The sequence below is a fragment of the Aedes albopictus genome, chromosome 1, assembly GCF_035046485.1.
Source record: "Aedes albopictus strain Foshan chromosome 1, AalbF5, whole genome shotgun sequence".
Lineage (NCBI taxonomy): Eukaryota > Metazoa > Arthropoda > Insecta > Diptera > Culicidae > Aedes > Aedes albopictus.
In genome coordinates this window covers 112,070,747-112,085,987 of record NC_085136.1, presented here as the reverse complement: position 1 = coordinate 112,085,987, position 15,241 = coordinate 112,070,747, and positions in this window count along the sequence as shown.

Genomic DNA, 15,241 nt, shown 5'->3' with positions numbered 1-15,241 from the left:
AAACCGTTACAGATACCGAAAATGAAAGATGGCGAACTGATTCAATGGCAACGACTTTTAGCGCGAAACAACGGACAAGAATTGGAACTTGGAATGTATTAACCCTAGCCCAGTAGGGCAACTAGCCAATGAGGCATGCCGAATGAAGCTTGAGATTCTAGGATTGAGCAAAGTCCGTTGGCCGAACTTTGGAGGACACAGATTGGCGTCGGGTCCAATTCTGCTATACTCTGGCCTACGAGGTGAACACGCTCCTCGCCACCGTGGAGTTGATTTCCTGCTCAGCGCTCACGCCCACATGTCATGGGACGCCACGGTCTCGGAGAAATGAGCAAAAACGGAGAGCTGTTTGCAGAGTTTTGTGGCAACAATGACATGGTGATTGGGGGATCGCTCTTTCCTCATCGACCAGTGCACAAAGTGACATGCGTTTTCCGTGATGGCGTCACGGAAAATCCAATCGACCACATCTGCATCAGCCAAAAAATGGAGATGGCACCATCTTGATGTGCGGAACAAACGTAGCGCCGACATTGCGTACAACCATCAGCTCCTAATCGGCGAGATCCGACTGCGCATTGCCAGGAACCACACACCAACTTTTTTTCGCTGGAAATCAGCAAAGTTTTGCTGAATTTTGCCGAGCTGAAATTCCAGCAATCCGTTCAGCAATAAAAAATACTGAAACTTTCAGCAATGTCGGATGTCATCGTAAACGTCAAAAGTTTACTGAAAAGATCAGCATTTTTTTGAGGATTGCTGAAAATTCAGTGATTTCGGCCGGCGTGGGATTCGGTAGCACATTACTGATTGATTTCAGTAAATTAAATCAAAATAAATGAAAATCCACTTTTTTAATTGAAATCAACTGATTTGTTGCACAGAAAAGCAAAGACTTAATTTATTTCCATAGTTTCATTCGTGAATTATGTAACTTATTCATATCCATTTATGGATCGGGTGCGAGGCAGTCAATAGGAGCTGATGGTGATGCCGTTGGATCCTCTGATGATTTGTTATGCTTTGAAATAGTGCACTTTATTGATCACCTAAAAGAAACAATTTCTGGAAATCATTCTATTGTAATTTGTTTAAACTATGATACATACCTGCTTAAATGTGTAGAATTGTGTAATTATTCACTTAAACGCACTTTCATTTGAAAATACTTCTCTAATTGAACCAAAAACTTAAGGTGAAGCTCCCTGCAGATCATAACAAACATTCTGTCTCCCTTCGAATCACCCTCCCAACCACCCACTCAAACAAAACAAACCAAGCGGCGCACAGAGTAGTGTACGGTGGCCAAAAACACAAAAGAAAATCTCGGCTAAATTCATTTTGATTAATTTACTAGTATTAATTTTTCATATTAGAAGTTTAACGTACGTTATATTGACTTCGTGGACTCGTTCGCATAACTGAGCACGACCGGGTTCACAAAAATATGTTTTAATTTTTGTTGTGGTCCAGTATTCAACGCACTTATCGCACTGTGCGCCGTTTTATTTACATGTTTTGACAATCCTGATTTCTCTCTTGCTGCGTCTCTCTCGAACCGTTCTACCGTGATACGGGGTGATATTGATCAATGCAAAAATGAATGCACAAACAGCAAATTAACTGTTCTTCTCCAATTTTACAACGTGCTTGCGTGTACTTTGAACGTAATATTCTAAATATATGCAATCATTAGCAAAGATAGCTGTTTTATCTGAAAAACGTTGACATCGAACGGATATGTTTCATGCAGCGTTGAACAACGACACTTAGTTCTACGGTACGCTTTTCAGTTCGCTCTTGTTGCTTTTCTTACCGCGATCGAAATGGAATTGAGTTTTCGACCACGAATGTGAAAAAATAACCGATTTCGGGCGACAAATTGTGTGTCAAATGAAAAAGGAAAGTGTTTTCAGTATTCGATCAAATTCTTGAAGTGCTAGTGTATTTAGAAGTGCATTTAAGCATCATTTGAATAAAATGCAGTACGCGCCCGTGGACGAAAATAGTGCTTTGAGTGCTACGTTTTTACACGAATCTGTGAAAAAATAGTTAATATTGAAATGAAGATTTAGTTATTGGAGAAGAAAACTATTTATGTAGCACCAGTAGCAATTGCATTGCATTTTATGCAGGTAAGTTTGCTAAATCTAATGCATTTGTTCGTCGACATCCGTACTCGTTCAAGGTTAGGGCTAGGGGAAGAAGGAAGGCAGGTGCCAGTGGGCGCCATACCGCCTGCCATTTTGTAACCCTAGCAACCTCGTCCTTAATTTGTGTTGCTGTAAAAACAAGCAATGCTCGAGGCTTTTTTACCTTTTTCATATTTTGACAGGTGGTTCGTCGAGGTGGCGACCGGTCGGAAAAAAATAACTGAAATTTCAGTAATTCGGATGATTTTACTGGTTTTCAGCAAACACAAGCGATTTACTGATTTTTTCAGCAAAACGTATATTTGCTGGTTCTGCTTCAGCAAACCATTTTGCTGAAACCCTTAAACGATTTTTGGTGTGCAGCGACAGGAGGAGAAAATCGGACACCGGTTCAACACACGCCGACTGGAAGCAGGTGAAAAGGTCCTTCGTCGAGGAGCTAGAGAACCGTGCTGCGGATATTCCAGCAGGTGAAAGCGTAGAAGATCAATGGAGCGCCATCAAGAACGCCTTCATCGCCACCGGCGAGAATAATTTGGGTGGGCTATGCACCCGGAGAAAGCAGTGGATTACAGATGATACCTGAAGGAAGATAGAGGAGCGAAGGAACGAATGGAACTGCAGACGGAACATAAGAGCGTGGGCGGACTCCCATGCCGACGAAGGCGAGAAAGCCGAAACACCGGCGACATCCGTCTCCTCTACGATGTTTCACGTCGCCTTAGTGGGACCAAGATGAATGCTACGATGCCCGTGAAAGACACGTCTGGACAGTTACTGACCGACCCGGCTGACCAGTTGAAAAGCTGGTTCGAGCACTTTGGAAATCTTTTTCAAGTGTCGGTCACGCTATCAACACGTCAGCATGATCCGCCAAGGGTTCGACGCATTACCCGTGTCAACACCGAAGCTCCATCAGTGCAGGAGAGAGAAACATCCATCCGTAGCATGAAATCGAACAGGGCCCCAGGGGTCGATCGCATATCAGCTGAGATGCTCAAAGCTGATGACCCCGTAGTATTCGCACAACTACTGCATCAATTATTCTGCAACATATGGGAAACCGCGACTGGATGCAAGGCGTCTTAGTAAAGGTACCCAAAAAGGGTGACCTGACTGTATGCGATAATTGGCGGGGCATCATGTTACTGTGTATCCACAGAGAACAGACATCCAAGTCCAGTTCCAGAGCTGTGTAAGGAATTTAACGGTCATTTGAAATGGCAACACAAGTGGCAACTTCGTGGTGGCGCTGCTGTCGCAAAGTTCCCACGCTGTTGTCAGTGGTGAATATAAAACTGTGTACTTACCACTGACTGTGGCAATTTGCGCATAGGTAACGCTAGTGTTGTTACCGCTAAAAAAATTTAATCCTTACACAGCATTCGAGAAAATTTTCTATAGGCTTGGATGTCTGTTCTCTGTGGTGTATCGTTCTCTTAGTCCTCTGCTTAACTGGATACAGGAGAATATTGACTCAACTCTCCGACGGCAGCAAGCAGGATTTCGTGCCGAACGATCCTGTGTGGACCATATTGTCACGCTCCGTATCATCCTGGAGCAAATCTGTCCGCGCGCAGAGCGAACATAGTTTGTAAATGAATGTCACGTGTGTTCCCACAGTAACCGTATTCCAATCCCAAAATCCCATCCTACTAACCCCGAGTTGACCGCGGGATATTTCGGTCTCCCTGCTAACATTTATGTGTGTTTGTGTGTAAAATGAACACGCACTTTCCACCCGAACGACAGTGGTCCATTGCACGAGTTTGTGCTGGCCTGCTTACTCTCACACGAAATTTGACGTTTGAGAGGTGTCGGCACCGCTCAAACGTCAAATTTTCTGTGAGAGTAAGCAGGCCAGCGTAGATTCGTGCAGTGGACCGTTGCGCAGCAGGCTGGCTGGCTGTTGAGAGCGACGACAACGACGATGCGCACCGCCGCTCTCTCGTCGTCGTCGATTCTCTCTCTCGTACTCTCGTTCGTCGTGTTCATTCGTCTTCTCGGCGGACGACGGTGCGCATCGTCGTTGTCGTCGCTCTCAACAGCCAGCCAGCCTGCTGCGCAACGGTCCACTGCACGAATCTACGCTGGCCTGCTTACTCTCACAGAAAATTTGACGTTTGAGCGGTGCCGACACCACTCAAACGTCAAATTTCGTGTGTGAATAAGCAGACCAGCACAAACTCGTGCAATGGACCACTGTCGTTCGGGTGGAAAGTGCGTGTTCATTTTACACACAAACACACATAAATGTTAGCAGGGAGACCGAAATATCCCGCGGTCGACTCGGGGTTAGTAGGATGGGATTTTGGGATTGGAATTAGGTTACTGTGGGAACACACGTGACATTCATTTACAAACTATGTTCGCTCTGCGCGCGGACATTCTCCCGCGGCGAAATGAATTTTGAACACAACAGAAGAAAAAAATAGATCATAGAAAGAATATAAATCGAGACATTCTTCACAAAGTAATTCAGAATATTGGAAATTGTGAAACATGGACAACACATGAATTACCCACTTCTGGCTGCAGCAACAGCAGGCTACAGCGGAAACGCGTTACGTAACCACAGACAATCTCTCGAAATTCTTACTGAGCTTTCAATAACCACAAATCTTGTCGAAAAAAAAAAACGCAACAAAAAGGCAGACCAACTACCTGCAATTGCCTGTCCATAGATCTGAGTAACGACTCAACGGTTTGGCCTCTATAGGATACCAACATAAGGAGCCTCGCACCGTAGGGGCAGACTGGGGTTTTGTACATTTCCACCAACTTCTAGAATGTCATTCCTTAGTATGGCACCCAAACTGCAAATCAGACGAAGCGAATCGTTGGATTCAGGTTCGGGTGGCTCTGACACAAACACAGTGGTAGTGTTGACGATTGATTTCTGTTCCGGAAGTTCTCTATCGGAGTTGGACTCTGGTTGATCAATTCGACAGCTGCGATTGTAAGTGTAGAATTAGCTTAAGTTAAAATACACATAAATACAAACAAAAAAAAAAAAAAAAAAGCTGCGATTGTGGAGAAACCGCGACCTATGCAACCAGAGATCATCAGATGCAACCAACACTGATTCGCGCCCAGGACCTACGACACTGTCAGCATTTGCTGAAATTGAATGGTTCTTCGACACAAATTTCTCTTTGTCTGTCTCTGGCACTGATTTCAAATCATTGGAATGATTGGTGTGCAATTCACGAATAAGGAAATTCTCACAACTCAAAAAATCTGTGGGTTCAGTTCCACACACGGTGTGTTTATAGAGCAACTTTAAAACAAAAAAATAAGTAAGTCTGAAATTTTGCCCAGTGATACTTTGGGCCATTCCCTTCAATTTGCTGGGTCGGTTGAAAACATCCATCGGGGGGTCTAGAACAAAAAATTTTTTTGAAGGTTTTTCATGCAAAAACAGTTAAAAGCGCATATTGTAAATTATTGCATCTCCTACAAATAGTCACAACTTTTTTGTCTTTGAGGATAGAGCCATAAAATTTTCAGGCGTATCGAAGTAGTATGCGTAGATGACTGTGTGAAAATTTCATTAAAATATGTTGAATGGTTTTCAAGTAATAGCAAAACTACCAAACGCATTCTAAAATACTAAGCTTAGTAGCAAACGATCAACAAAATATCTATATTTTTATACAATAATAAATGAAAAATATTTTATTCTAAACACCTTGAGTCATTATGATGGCGGTACTGTGAAAACTTGTTTTTCAAATGATGAACAGATACATAGTCAAATATATGAAAGGAAAACACACACTGTCATTATGTAGCTTTTCACTAAAGTATTAATTATTTATTTCAAGAACGCGGTTTTGCGTATACATGTTCACAAGTACAAGTGTGCCTCTATTACGAATCCTATAATAAACACAATTATCATGATTGCTGAGCATGTCGGCCTTTCCTAAAAAAATATTTGAATGTTATTTGGTAAGCCAAGAAAAGCACTCGAGGATTGGGAAACATCTCTGTTTCGAAGAAAAAGTATAGAAACTAAATTATTTTGGAATTAATGTTTACAAGCTCAAATCTAAATAGTATTTCACCTTAGTCAATGAATAAAAACAAGTTAACTCTGTTAAAGACCTCATAATAACATTGAAGTTGTGGGTATGAGTCCACATTAAACCAAGACAGGACACAATAACGAGAACTGAAATCAAAACAGAATTCAGTTGGGCAATAATCGATCAAGGGCAATTTTACGGTACTAAACATAGTTTCCGGATTATTCCATGATATTTGAAATAGCTGTTGGACCTAAACTTAGGTTTGCCTTTAAATTTAATAGCAATATGATGCTTATTAGTTATGCCACCAACAAATAACTGATAATAAGTTCTGAAAGAAGAGTTAAGAGAACGGAGTACTTATTGACATGTTTCTACATTAGGCATGAAAATTAGGCTGTTCAGCATAAAGCCAAGAAAAAACAATTTGATAACAATGGTTTTTTAAATAGTCTTATCAATTTGCATATGATGTCTCAAAAATATTTTCTGTGGTTTCCTCCAAGCATGAGGAAGAGTGATTGATCATTGTTAGGGCGTCGTTTACTAGTAGAATATTTTCAACATAAATCTATAACTTTCGAAAAAATAACAAACAGTTTTTTTGTAATCCAAATTATTGCGCCACGCTCTCCTAAAGCCTTTCGCTTGCAATCTGATACTTAGATAAGACCTTAATCATTAAAAAAAATGGAAAAAATTAACATGTATACACAAAACCGCGTTCTTGAGATAAATAATTAATACTTTAGTCAAAAGCTACATAATGACAATGTGTTTTCCTTTCATGTATTTGACAATGTAATTGTTCATTATTTGAAAAACAAGTTTTCACAGTACATACCGCCATCATAATGACTCAAGGTCCTTAGAATTCAAAAATTTTCATGTATTTTTATATAAAAAATATAGATATTTTGTTGGACTTTTGCTACTAAGTTTAGTATTTTAGAATGCGTTTGATAGTTTTGCTATTATTTGAAAACCATTCAACATATTTTAATGAAATTTTCACACAGTCATCTACGCATACTACTTCGATACGCCTGAAAATTTTATGGCTCTATCCTCAAAGACAAAAAAGTTGTGACTATTTGTAGGAGATGCAATAATTTACAATATGCGCTTTTAACTGTTTTTGCATCAAAAACCTTCAAAAAAAAATTTTGTTCTAGACCCCCCGATGGATGTTTTCAACCGACCCAGCAAATTGAAGGGAATGGCCCAAAGTATCACTGGGCAAAATTTCAGACTTACTTATTTTTTTATTATAAAGTTGTTCTACACAACACACCGTGCCACATTTATCAGCGTCTTTTACGAACCCGGCAGGAGCATCTGAATAACGCTGGCCTTCATCGATGACATGACGATCATTCAGATCACGAGTAGTAATAAAACAGAGATTCTCTTCACACAACTGTACTTCATTAGTAGGAGGGTTGGGTACCCCTATAGGATCATCAGATCCAAACTTCTCCGGAGTAATAGCAATGGTTTGTACACCGACTGTGTAGCAACGCTCAACAGAAGACGAATCAACATCTTCGATAGAGCCGGCAACAACCCATCCCAATCGAGTCTCCTGCAGAATTGGGAGGTTGTCGGCTATCTTGTACTGACCTGGCAGCAACAGTTTGAAAAACAGCAAGTCGACCTCACCAGGCTTATTGAACTCAGGGTCTGCCAGGACAAAACCAGGAGGAAGATTCCACTGCCCGACGTCAATCGGCACAGACGGCATCGGACCAGCAACTCTATCAGCTACAAGACACTGCAACTGACCGCAAAAGTTGGAATAACAGGAACACATTTCGATGGTAACTATTTCGGAAATGGTAGATTGTAGGCCATTGGTGCCGACAACATCAATTGTATTAGAAAAGCGAGGCAAATTCAACAAGTCAACTAACTTATTCGAAATAAGGTGTACTTGTGAACCGCAATCCAAGAATGCACGACAAGTTTTCAGATTTCCGTCGGCATCCATAACCTGAACCTTTGCTGTCATCAGCAAGCTATTACAAAAAAGAGGGTTTTGTTTCAGGGAACATGATACTGCAGACGTAGAGGGCGACACAGCAGAATTAGATTGTGCTTCAACCAGTGGTACAACAGACTTCGAGGCAGAATTAGCATGAGAGGTGGACAACGAAACAGATTTCGTGGTGGATGGGAGCACATCTTCAGGATGAAGAAGAGTGTGATGTTTGGACTGACATTTAAAACACGTATAGGGTGAACGACACGCACTTCCTTGATGACCTACCCGTAGACAATTGAAGCAAGCATTGATACTCCTTACCTTGGCTTGGCGTTGAGCGACGGTCATCTCCCGAAATGGCTCGCATTTGTAGGCTGGATGCATTCCAATGCCGCACAGGTCGCACCTTCGTCCCTCAGTTACGGCAGCACAGGTCCTCGAAAGCACATTCTTCATCTGGTATCCAGGATTCTGCATGGATGTCGGTTGCTTCGGGACCGTGGCTGGCTTATTCAGCGATCCTTCCCAACGTTCCAGTACCGCACATCGTTTCCTCAGGAAGTCGATTGTGTCCTTGTACGTTGGCAGCTGCTTATGCGGAATCGATGCTTCCCATTGAAGTCTGGTGTCCTTATCCAGTGCGGCTGCCAGCAGATTGACAACAAAGTGCTCGGAAAACCCAAGCATCTCCTCGTTCATGAGGCTCAACCCTTCCACGTGTTGGGTGACCTCGTCCAAAAGTTCCCTCAACTCCTTCGAGCTCTCCCACTGCATCCGCTTCAATCCCAGCAGGCCGTTCACATGGATGTCCACTATCACTCTCTTGTCCTCGAAGCGCTCCTCGAGGATCGTCCAAGCGTGCGTGTAGTTGTTCTGGCTTAGGGTTCTGGTATCAATTATGCCAGCAGCAGCGCCGACCAGGGCTCTATCCAGATGATAAAGCTTTATGGCATCCGAGTCGGCTGACCTTGCCATAACGTCCAAGAACATGGCCTTGAAGCGTGGCCAGTTCTCCGGTTTGCCGTCGAAGGTTGGGATTGGCGCCTTCAACGGCTGCTGCTGCACTACGATGTGTGGAACATCTGGGTTGTGCTGGATATTTGCTCGGCGTTGGTTTGCGCTTGGGTCGGAGAACACTTCCATCATTGTTTCCAGCAGCATGCAAGCTTCCGTGTGCTGCGTCTCGAACGCCTCGTAAGCCTCCATTTGCTCCTCCCAGTACTCTTCAGGAGTTACTGCGATGATTTCGTCGTGGTACTGCCGGTACTCGTTGTAGAAGTGATCTAGCTTTTTTGAGTACACTGACAGCATAGCCATGCTCGGTGCGACGGCTCCAGCTCCAGCTGCCTCATCCAGCGCCTTCCGGATCTTGGTGATCTGAGCTTTCGCCTGTCCACGCCGGAACACCAACGTCTTGACGTCCTTCACGTCCATCTTCGAATTATCTGCCTTCATCGGCGTATGCTTCACTGACATACTTCACACGCGCGCGGTATACTTTCGGTTTAAAAGTTTCGGACACACTCAGAACTATTCTTGATCACTCGCGCGCGACTACTTGCGATTGAAATTATTCGGACACACTGCAACTGATTTCTCACTGTCACATGCGCGCGAACTACTTTCGATTAAAAGTATTCGGACTCACTTGCACTATCGACTGGCACAGCAGGAACGTAGCGTCGCAATCGTCAGATTGGCGACAAGCAAACTGAACGTGGATGTACCGCAATCGTCAGATTAGCGGCTCGCAGAATGTGGATCACTCGGGAATCCCACACGGAACGTGGTGTCGCAATCGTCAGATGTACGACAAGAAACGAAATGATGAGGCACCGCAATCGTCAGATTGGCGGTTCGCAGAATGTGTGGATCACTCGGGGATCCCACACGGAACGTAGTGGACTGTATATAGGTGCTCCCCAATCGTCAGATCGGCGGAACGTAGGGTGCGGATCACTCGGGGATCCGGCTCGATTGGACCAAAATGTCCGGTCACGGACACTTGGTTAGCAGCAGAAGGGCCGACTCCTTCCTCTGAAGGAGTGCCAACAGCAGAGGATTACACTCCGGTGGAGGAAAGGAAAAATAATCCTGATAACTCTTGATTAGCCTTGAAGAAGGAGTCGGCCCTTCTGCTGCTAACCAAGTGTCCGTGACCGGACAAAATCAATGAATTCCAAGAGTCTCTCTACCTGGTGTTCATTGATTACGAAAAAGCTTTCGACCGTTTCAATCACGGAAACATGTGGGAAGCCTTCGGACACAAGGGTCACACTGCGAAAATCATCAGCCTCATTGAAGCACAGTACAGGGCATTTTCATGCAGAGTACTTCACAACGGTGTTTTGTCCGATCCCATCCGGGTCGTTGCTGGAGTGAGGCAAGGATGTATTATCACCGCTACTGTTCCTCATCGTAATCGACGAGATCCTGGAAGGTGCGATTGACCGTGAACCAAATCGTGGATTGCTGTGGCAGCCCATTACCATGGAGCACCTAGATGACTTCGAATTGGCTCTCCTAGCACAACGGCGCTCTGATATGCAGAGCAAGCTCGATGATCCTTCCAATCGCTCCTCAGCGACAGGTCTTACCATCAACGTCGACAAGACCAAATCATTGGATGTAAACACGGTCAACCCTCCCAACTTTGCGGTAGCTGGGCAATTAGTGGAGAATGTTGAAAGCTTCCCATATCTTGGTAGCCAATGGCGGCCGATGGCGGCACCAAGACCGACATAGGTGCACGGATCAAGAAGGCGAGGGCTGCTTTTGCGATTTTAAGAAACGTATGGAAAAACAACTAGATCAGTCGACGCTCCAAAATCCAAATTTTTTACTCAAACGTGAAATCTGTGCTGCTATACGCCAGTGAAACCTGGTGTGTATCAGCGGAGAACACGCAATGGCTGCAGGTCTTTATCAATAGATACTTACGGTATATAATTCGTGCATGGTGGCCTCACAATTGGATCTCCAACGTGGAGCTCCATCGTCGATGTCATCAAAAGCCGATAGCGACATAAATTCGGGAGCGATAGTGGAGGTGGGTCGGCCACACTCTACGCAGGGGCGGTAACGAAATCTGCAAGCAAGCGTTAGATTGGAACCCAGCAGGACATCGCAGCAGAGGTAGACCCAGAGGCTCATGGCGGCGCAGCCTCAACAACGAAATCAAGCAAGTCGACTGAAATTTGACCTGGCCAAAGGTCAAGGCGATGGCTGGCAATCGCCCAGGATGGAAATCTTTGAATTCGGCCCTCTGCACCACCGTGGGTGCCCAGGACTGAGAGTAAATATCGAAAAACCTGATGATCTAACTCGCCCACCGTAGCCTTCCGATTTTCGTGGTGTGGGCGATGGTTGGTTCTCTCAGCAGCTGATGCAGCTCGTGGTTCATTCGCCTTCTCGAAGTCTCTTCTTCCATTTGCACTTTGACGTAGATGGCACGCAACACCTTCCGTTCGAAAACTCCAAGGGCGCGTTGGTCCTCTGCACATAGAGTCCATGTTTCGTGCCCATAGAGGACTAGCGGTCAAATGAAGCGTAAAGTTTATTACAACGTTATAGTAAAATTTCTTGATACATTTTTATGAATTACCTACGTCTCCCGTCTGAAAGCAGAAGTAGAAGAATATCTTTATCATGTGTGAAATATATTTTAGGGTAGTAACGTATGAATATACATAAGTTTTATTTGCAAAAAAGGTAGCCAGGAGATAGAATTTTGCAACTTTGGTCGCTCGAGTGCTACCACCGCGCACCGACAGTGTCACGTGGCAGCTCTAATCGGACGTGACAGATGATGGTTCCGCTAACCTGTCAACAATACTAATGCACACCGTCGTCATCGCCGTCGTTCGTTGGCGTCGACGTCGCTGCCATTCCTTGGCGCACCACTGACTGTAAGTTGCCCTCGTTGCCCTTGTCTAGTTGCATGCATTTCGGTGAGAAGGTCCCAAATAACAACGTTTCCTCATGCGATGATGATCCGCACGCGAACAACGACGACGACGACGTTCGTTGTAGTGTAGAGAGGGTAGGTTCAATAGATGGTAAAAACTGACGATGACGTGTTGTTGACAGAAGCCAAAAGAGCAAGTGTGGTAGCGTGGTGGCGCTGCTCCTCACTGGGCAGGACATGTTTACCAGACCTGCTGCTACCAGCAGCAATGTTAGGATGTCGCTGGCAATCATATCTAGTGGAAAATTAGAATTAAACGTTCAACAGGGTAGAAAACTTTCCGGTGAACCGTGTCACGGCGGCATTGTTTGCTTCTATATGTGAGAACGCCAGCTTTATTTGGCGAGGGAAAAAAAATGTGCAAATTTACTATTTGGTTGGCCGTCGTCGGTACCGTACAATATTGAATTACGGTACGAAGAGTTTTGGAAATACGCTCGCTTAGATGATAATTTATGCCGGAATAGTATTGTCCATCATTCAGAAAGTAGTTGTTTTGAGAATTCGTCTGCTGTGGTGATCTCAAGGTATCACAATGAGGGAAGCTGTGCTATTGGTAGCACGAGTCATCTTTTGCATTTACGGACACAAACAGTATAACAGTGGCCTATCATAATCAATCTCCTGAAATCTCGAGCTAAATATTCATTATTCAAATTTTTCTTTTCAATTTGCCAAACTCCATCTATGTACAACTATTTGGCGCTGCAATAACCAAAGAACGCATGTCGGGTGGGGACTCCGTATGTCGGCCAAATTCATTTTCAAATTCTGTCTTCTGATTACCACTACTCGCCCAAAACTTCAGCCAACTATCAAGTGGCCCGTTCTTTGCCTGTTCAGGCCTCAATGGCAGGCAATCGAGGGGTAAATTTGTTTGTAGGAAGTTTTTTTTTCTCCAATGGGCTTTCCTTGCATATGATCAAGCCGTGAGGAGATCATAAAACTTTTGCCGGGAAAAGTAGTTTTTCTGATTAAATTGGTCGGAACATTGGTGACTCGTTGAGTTGGAGGTCGTCCGCGATAGGCTCAGGGATGAAAGTGCGTGCTCGTCGACAGTGAAACGGGTAATTCAATTGGCTTTGAAAGAAATATGCACTAGCATATGTAAATTTCGACTAATATCCATTTTCGCTAGAGCACTCTTGTCATCGGATTATAAAAACGAATTTCCATGAAACACTATTGCTCGCCATCTACTCATACGAAAGTGCCTATTCCGTTTCACTTTTGGCTCGCACGGTCTACAAATTTGCTGAGTTGAGTGAAAAATTTGAATGGAAAACGTCGTCCAATTTGCCTATTTCTCAATTGTTTCGGTGCAATAAAGAAAACCTCCCTGCCTGAGACGAGAGATACACAGAGCCAGGAGGGCGGAGATAGATATAAGCGTGTATCGTTGCAAATCTAGCAGAACGGGCCACAATTAGGATTCGCCTTAGCATTGGCTGCCTGTAAAGGACAAACCGTATTACGGAGATATGTTTCGGCCTCGTTGCTGTTGTTCGCGCGATGTCCCCTTTTCACCTCATGAATAAAATCTCAATTCCGGGCGCGCAAGCAAAGGAGGAAAAATGTACGCAACCTTTTGCCCGGCTGTCGTCTTCGTGGGTCGGCTCCTGTTGGTCGATCGGTAAACCGTGCGGAATGTAAACATGCATAATTTTTGTCGACTTTTCGCGACCGATTATGATAATCGACGCGAAACGGTTCACAATGGAACACGATGCGCTGTTTTCCGATCCCGGTGACAGTGAACACTCCACGGATCGGTGACCCTAGAAGAAAAGGTTTATTTCCCCTGTTTCAACGGTGTGGAAATCTGACATGGTTTGGGATGATTTCAAATGAATAAATAGCTTGGACATGGATCATAAAGCGTTGCAAATTAGTACAAACAGTAACCTTTTACGATTTCTGCATATTTTTCACTTTTATTTATTGAATGTAAAGTATACCGGGGCAAGTTGAAACCGGAGGGGAAAGATGGTATTTAGAGGCCAAATACAGACAATCAACACGTGATATTACTTTGATTCAGATAAAAGATCTGAAAATAATATAAAAAATGTTCCTAGAACATTTTACCAATACTAGTTCGCTGCTATTTGTTAGATCCTATAAAAGCAAAATATGATCAGATGATGATATTCCTGGAGTAAATTTTAGATATTAGGGTATCGCGCCACTTGGGCGGTGGCTTCTATATTCGTTTGTTTTCCACTAAAACTCAGTCAATTTTGAACCAATTGACTTGAAATGTTGTACACGGGTAGATACTTTACCTATCTCACCACATTCCAAAAGTTGTGTCAATTGGTTCCAATTTGACTGAGTTATAGTGGAAAACAGACGAAAATAGAAGCCACCGCCCAAGTGGCGCGATTCCCTATTTTCATTATTCTCATCTCTTATATCAATCAAACCAATATATTTTTTTTATATCCATATAAAAATATGCTGTGCTGCAAAACGGTGAGGCGAGAAGGAGAGCGTCCAACATAGCTCTGATCCTCACAAGTTCCTACCTTAGCTTAGACAACTAACTGAGTGGAAGTAGGTTCAGATGTACACTCCTGATTAGCGCTGATCCGGCTCTGAGCTCAGTCCCCATAAGGGCCTGGGCCAACCCTCGGGTGGCCTCCCTGCTTGCATGGATAACCACCAGGATCCTTGGCGACTACTTCATTTGCAGTGAGGGATAGCGGGGTACCGCAGGGGTCCATCTTGGGCCCGGTACTATGGAACGCGGCGTATGATGGCGTATTGAGGCTCAAACTTCCACCGGGCGTAAAGCTGGTCGGCTTCGACGATGATATTACCCTCGTGGTATACGGTGAGTCGATAGACTATGAGGATAAACTTTATTATTATTTTTCCAATACATGTAAAGGAATAATATCAATAATGAAATCTCAATACTTTGCTTCACTTTGCCTAGGGTATAACTTTTTTCACAGCCGTCGGATCACATCGCGGTCATCGACAAAGTTCTCTGGCATATAGTCACCTACAATAATACCAAAGGGTTTGATTATTGAACGCTTACAGCACCACCTAGCGGAAAAATTCGAAAACTTAAAATTTCTGCATACATTTGGCC